Below are 6,783 nucleotides of genomic sequence, written 5' to 3' on the forward strand. Positions count from 1 at the left end.
TTAATTTGTTGCCAAATTATCAAATCCAACTAAGATAATTGATTAAAAAAAATTCAATTAAAAAAAACTAGTATTATTATTTTTCCACATATACTCTCATAATATATATTCGTAAACTCTATGGATTATTATGCAGATACATAGAAAATGAATATGCTTAGTAACAAATCTGCTCTAGAAGGATAATGGATCTATAGAATAACAAATAGTTAACTAATATTCAATAGTGCATTTAATCTAGTTCTATTTAGATAAAATTAATCTCGTAAATTTTATTATTCTTATATATATGAGATTGTTTAATAAAATATTAAAACAACCTAATTTTAATATATAAAATTTATAAATTAATAATTTTATTGAACAATAATATTAATTCTTAAAAGATCAATTTTTCCATTTAATTATTATTTATTTTATTACGTTAATGTATAACCCATATATTAAATTTTTTCCCATAATAATAATAATAATTTTTTATATCATTTAATGACCATTTAATATAAAGTACATTTAGTAACCTTTTAATATATCACTTGATTTACACAAGTTATTTACACTGGTTTTTTCATATTTTAATAATCGATGACTTACACTATTGAGAAATAATAATTTATAATTTTCACATATTTATTATCCTTTACATTTTTTTCCCTCGAACTCGTGGATGGTCAATGCGTTTTCGCCGACCCGTAGTCGACGAAAAGACAACAGTATTATTAAAAAATAAGACAAAGCATATGCAGTTTTGTATTGTTTTGTTTTATTGTAAATGCCAACATGCTATTACAGAGACATCATAAGGATAGGCTAGACACGGGGACATCAGCGAGAGGTGAGCATATTAGGTCATTTTGTTGTGACGGGATGACTGATTCCTTGTCTCTTGGACGGAAATAAAACGAACACCGCACCCGTTACCACACTCACTGCTAAAGGTAAAGCTTGAACCCACTTATGTATGCTACTTTGGGCCGACGGATACAGACACTGTACCACGTTTTTGTCTGTGAGAGACACAACAGCGAACACCAGAACTGCTAGACTTGCAACCAGAAAATCATTTAATGTAAGCTGATACTCCGAGACGTTTGAAGGCTTAGTTTTACTTTTCCCACTGCCAAACGTACTATCCCGCATTTGGTTGCGTAATGGACTTTGCCATTGCTGTCTCTGAAGGTATCCAAGAATGAGAGAACTGTTGGAAAGGCAGAGGAGACAAAGCACAAATAATTCACACATAAAACATGAGTTGTTGTTCTTCTATTGATCACACAAAACATGATGATTACAATGAACCACATGAAGGGTATTTATCATTTTCTAACTAGCTACTCGCCTTGACATGCATCTACATGCAACTACAGGTCTATCACTTAACTCAACTTGACTAACACTCAAATACTCAATCACTTAATTAACTAACTCTCTATGTCTAGCTAACTCCTCATGCAGGAGTAATTATCTTACTTTAACACACCCCCTTAACTACAACTGCTAAACTAAAACATGACTCATGACAACTGAAACATGCCTGCTGGTCCATGTCTCAACTAGGCTTACAACACCCAAGTTTCTTCTATGAAACTCAAACACATCTTGGTCTAATGACTTAGTAAATATATCAGCGAATTGATCACTAGATTTACAACACTTCAAGTGAACTTCTCCATTATGCACAAGTTCTCTAGTAAAGTGATATCTAGTATCAATATGCTTGCTCTTTTGATGAAACACACTATTGTTGGATAGTGCAATCACTGAGGTGTTGTCACAGTAAATTGTTGTTGATCCTTGTTGTTTCTGTTTGATTCCATCAAATACTCTTCTTAACCATACTGATTGACATGTTGCTGATGTTGCTGCTACATATTCTATTTCTGCTGATGAAAGTGTCACAATGGCCTACTTCTTAGATGCCCATGAAATCACACCTGAACCAAGGTGGAAGACATAACCAGAAGTTCTCTTCCTATCATCCAAACTGCCTGCAAAATCACTATCTATTTATCCAATCAAATCCTTCTTTTCACTGCTTGCATGCATTATGCCACAATCTCTAATCCCTGCTATGTATCTCAGAATTACTTTTCCTACACTCCAATGTGTGTCTTTTGGAATCTCCATAAACCTGGAAATCAAACTCACTCCTTGCATGATATCTGGTCTTGTAGCTGTGAGATACATGAGGCTGCCAACCAATCTTTTGAATAGAGTTGGATTGACATCTGATCTTTCATCACCCTTGCTTAACTTTGTACCTATTGCAACTGGTGTAGGGACAGGTTTGCAATTCTCCATCCTGAATCTTTTCAACAAATCTTTGGTGTATTTATTTTAACAAATAATAATTCCCTTTTCAAATTTCTCAACTTCTACGCCAAGAAAATATTTCATGAGACCAAGGTCTGTCATCTCAAATTCTTTCATCATGGCTGCTTTAAATTCACCTATCTCAAAATCACCTGTAAAAATCATGTCATCAACGTATAAGAAAACAATCAAAATCTGTCCATGCTCATTTACCTTTGTGTATAAGGTACGCTTAATGCTGCTTCTACAAAATCCATTCTTGATCATGTAGCTGTCAATTCTGCTATACCAAGCTCTAGGCTCTTGCTTCAGGCCATAGAGTGCTTTCTTCAACCTATAAACATTGTCTTTGTTACTTTCAACTTCATATCCTATATGCTACTGCACATAAATTTCTTCTTCTAGAATTCCATTCAAGAAGGCTGATTTCACATCCATCTGATATACTTTCCACTTGTTTTGAGTTGATGTGGCTAAAACTGCTCTTACAGTATCCAATCTGGCTACTGGAGCAAATGTTTCTCCAAAATCTATTCCCGGTTGCTGTGAGAATCCTTTTGCTACAAGTCTAGCTTTGAATATGTCAATTTCACCTTTCTCATTCAACTTTGTCTTGTACACCCACTTCACACCAATGAGATTTTTATCCTTCGGTAAATCAACCAAATCCCATGTGTCATTCTTTTCAATAGCTTCAATTTCTTCACCCATGGCTTGCACCCAATTTTCATCCTTAATTGCTTCTTCAAATGAAGAAGGTTGGAATGAAAACAATCCAAAATTTGAATGAACATCCAAATCATCATAAATATCTTTCAAACTTCTCATCTATCTCTTACCATTGCTTGATTCATCACTTGATTGGTTGCTGGGAAAATCTTGATTTGTTGATATGCTTGAAGATCCACGCTACTCTAAAAACCTTGGAGTCATTGTTGGTGTGTCTCTGTTTGGTGTATTAACCTGTGACTCTTGCTGCTCCTTTTCTGCTACATCATCTTCTTCCATCAATGGCACTTGTGGATCAACTGTTTTGTCAATAGTTGCATTCCATGACTCTTGTTCTCTGAACACAACATCTCTGCTAATTATGGTCTTCTTTGTGACAAGGTTATACAATTTGTAAGCTTTTGATTGCTCACTATAACCAGTGAATATGCATTTTTCATTTTTGTCATCCAATTTACCTTTTCGCTCCTTAGGCACGTGTGCATAAGCTACACATCCAAATACTTTGAGATGAGAGACGTTATAATACATACTTGACCATGCTTGTTCTGGTACTTCGTTCATCACACTCTTTGTAGGAGATCTGTTGATCACATAAATAACACATGCAACTGCTTCTGCCCAATACTCATTAGACAAGTTTCTACCTTTCAACATGCTTCTTGCCATGTTCATAATTGTCCTGTTCTTTCTCTCTGCTACACCATTCTGCTGTGGTGTGTACCTAGTTGTAAATTGTCTTTTGATTCCATGTTGTTTGCAGTAATCATGGAATTCCTTTGAATCATATTCTCCACCACGATCTGACCTCAATACCTTGATCTATCGATCACTTTGATTCTCTACTAAGGCTTTGAATTCTTTGAACTTTGCAAAAGTTTCATACTTCTACTTGAAGAAGTAAACCCAAGTCTTTCTGTTGTAGTCATCAATGAAAGTGAGGAAGTAACAACTTCCACCAATCGACTGTGTCCTCATAGGTCCACACAAGTATGTATGCACTAGCTCAAGAGGTTTCTTTGCTCTGTATGCAAATCCATTTGGAAAGCTTTCACAATGTTTCTTTCCCAAGATGCAACACTCACAAGTACTAGCAGGTTCTTTGATGGGAGGTAATCCTCACACCATATGTTTCTGCTGCAACAATCTTAAACCAGAAAAGTGCAAGTGTCCAAATCGAAAGTGCCATAACCAATAATTCTGAGAGCACACAACTGTAAAAGAACTCACCTGACCACTCTAATTCAAAATTAGAGGAAATTGTCTGTTCCTCGTCATCTGCACCTTTGTTATTAGCTACTTGCTTGGGGGCTTGTCATATATAACACATTCTTGATCTTGAAAGATAACTCTGTATCCTTTTTGTGTCAATTGACCAACACTTAACAAATTATGTTTGAGATGAGGAACATAATATACCTCTAAGATTGTCTTCGGCTCCCCCTGCTTGGTCAGAATGTTGACCACTCCTTTGCCATCAACTTCCACAGTCTTGTCAGTCCCCATCTTTACCTCTGTTTTCACAGATTGATCGATATTTGCAACCAAATCCTTGTTCCCAGTCATGTGGTTACTACAACCACTATCTAACAACCACACACTAGCAGGTGGTTCATGCATGGTATGGAAATATAGGAACATGGAGTTAGTAGTCTCTGTAGCGACATTAGCTCTTTGGTTCCCTTGATCAGCTACCTTCTTCCTGCAATCACGAGCATAGTGACCAAATTTATTGTAATAATAAAATCTCACATTTGATTTGTCAACTCTTTGATTATTGTTGACATTTAATGTTGTTCTCTGCTGAGCTTGGGTTCATTATAGTGCCCTTTATAGAATTGTAGGATGCTTTAATGCTCAAACCATAAGAAAAAAATAGATTTTTCCTCTCACACAGACTACTGCAAATCCGTTCTCCCTTGCTCTGTGTAATTTTGTGCTCTTATATCAATTTGTTGGAAAGGCAGAGGAGACAAAGCACAAATTATTCACACATAAAACACGAGCTACTGCTCTTCTATTCATCACACAGAACATGATGATTACAATGAACCCGATGAAGGGTATTTATCCTTTTCTAACTAGCTAATCGCCTTGACATGCATCCATATGCAACTACATGTATATCACTTAACTCGACTTGACTAACACTCAAATACTCAATCACTCAATCACTCAATGAACTGACGTTCTATGTTTAGCTAACTCCTCATACAGGAGTAATTATCTTATTTTAACAACAACGAAGCTCACAATTCCAAGAATTCCCATGCAAATTCCCACCAAAACCTTATGGCCCTTTCCACAATGGTCATTTTGGGAGAGAAGATTTGACAGCATCTAAAATATGAAAACAACGCCTTTGGGTAGGATTTTTGCAAGATTATATAAGGATGATAAAGAGTAATTGATGACCTTCGTTGTACTTGTCTCGTTGTCACTATTGGAAAGTCCCATGTTTCAACTTGTGATCTCTATCGATCAGTTTAATGCCTCTAAAACTACAAAAACACACAAGAGAACAAATTGATATTGCACAAACCAAAATTTAATATATGGGCAAGGTCTTGGCTTCCAAGCTATTGATGAACACTGAGCTCATGCATCAGTATGGACGACATGATAAGTAATTCTGAATGGCTTACTCTCTCCGTCGTAACCATCGCTAAAATGGCCAATTATGTTGGATGCCTACTGGGAGAATTTGAATGTCCTTTATATTGCGATTATTATCCCAAGTCGCCTCCTCTACATTGTAATACACATGGAATTTGTATTTTTCCACCATCACCAATTGATCATATCTTCCTGATCCCGTCGTCAAAGATTTTATCATATGCTTTTTTAAATTAATATTTTATATTTCCAGAAAGTCAGATGTAGCATCTATTAGCATAGGATTTCTTTGTGTATCACTTCTACTACTAAGCTTCAAATACCAGAATTTTCCTACAAATACCTTGATCCCAAAATTAGGCCATGAAACTATATCCAGATTACAACAGTAAATACAAAAGACCTTATTATTGGGCGGTCCAAAATATACATCATAGAAAAACTAAGTATCTAACATGCACTAGAAATCTGACTTACAAAATGATATGGAAGTTGGGGCTCTGGGAGTAGTGTCAAGTCGCAATGTAATTATCTCTCCACATGAGTAAGCCTTGGATCCAACCTGTCCAACGTGTATAACTTGTTCCTCAACATTTTCTTAATATCTTCCAAGGAGGAAAAAATATTGTATATCTCAACTTGTTTGTCCTAACTAATCCTACCAATGTTTTCATCTGCCAATGTAAAGCCACTTAGTTCAAATATCGCTCTCTCTGTCCCCTAGTGTGGCTACGGTCAGGAATCCACATAGATACTTATCCATAATTTCAGAATCCGAGTGAGATTGCATCTCCACCCGAGCTTGGGTTTTTAACTTGTGAATTTCTCTTCTTGCCTCTAGCAGAACCACATTGAAAAATGTAGATGCAAAATCTTGAGCAAAAAAGCTCGCTCTTCGGTGTCCTTATGGAATGCGTCCCCCACCCGGAGCCTATAACGCATGCACTACCTAGGCAACATGGAGTCACACCTATAGAAAATGTTGTAGGTTCCTCGACTTGCAAAAAAATAGGAAAATGCACCGAACAGAATCCTTCTAAACTTAGACACCATCCCATCCCATTATGTCATCGACTATACTCATAACAGAAAAGGATACGTGGCGTTCAACTATACTCTTATTAC

General features: G+C 36.1%; 1 pseudogene; it reads right to left on the reverse strand.

The window, feature by feature from the left end:
- Window positions 1–817: 817 nt before the first annotated feature.
- On the reverse strand, window positions 818–5,499 carry LOC149145214 (protein DMP3-like; annotated as a pseudogene).
- Window positions 5,500–6,783: the final 1,284 nt, after the last annotated feature.

The sequence above is a fragment of the Pinus tabuliformis genome, chromosome X, assembly GCF_031772625.1.
Source record: "Pinus tabuliformis cultivar Carrire ecotype Pingquan chromosome X, CPIR1, whole genome shotgun sequence".
Taxonomy (NCBI): Eukaryota; Viridiplantae; Streptophyta; class Pinopsida; order Pinales; family Pinaceae; genus Pinus; species Pinus tabuliformis.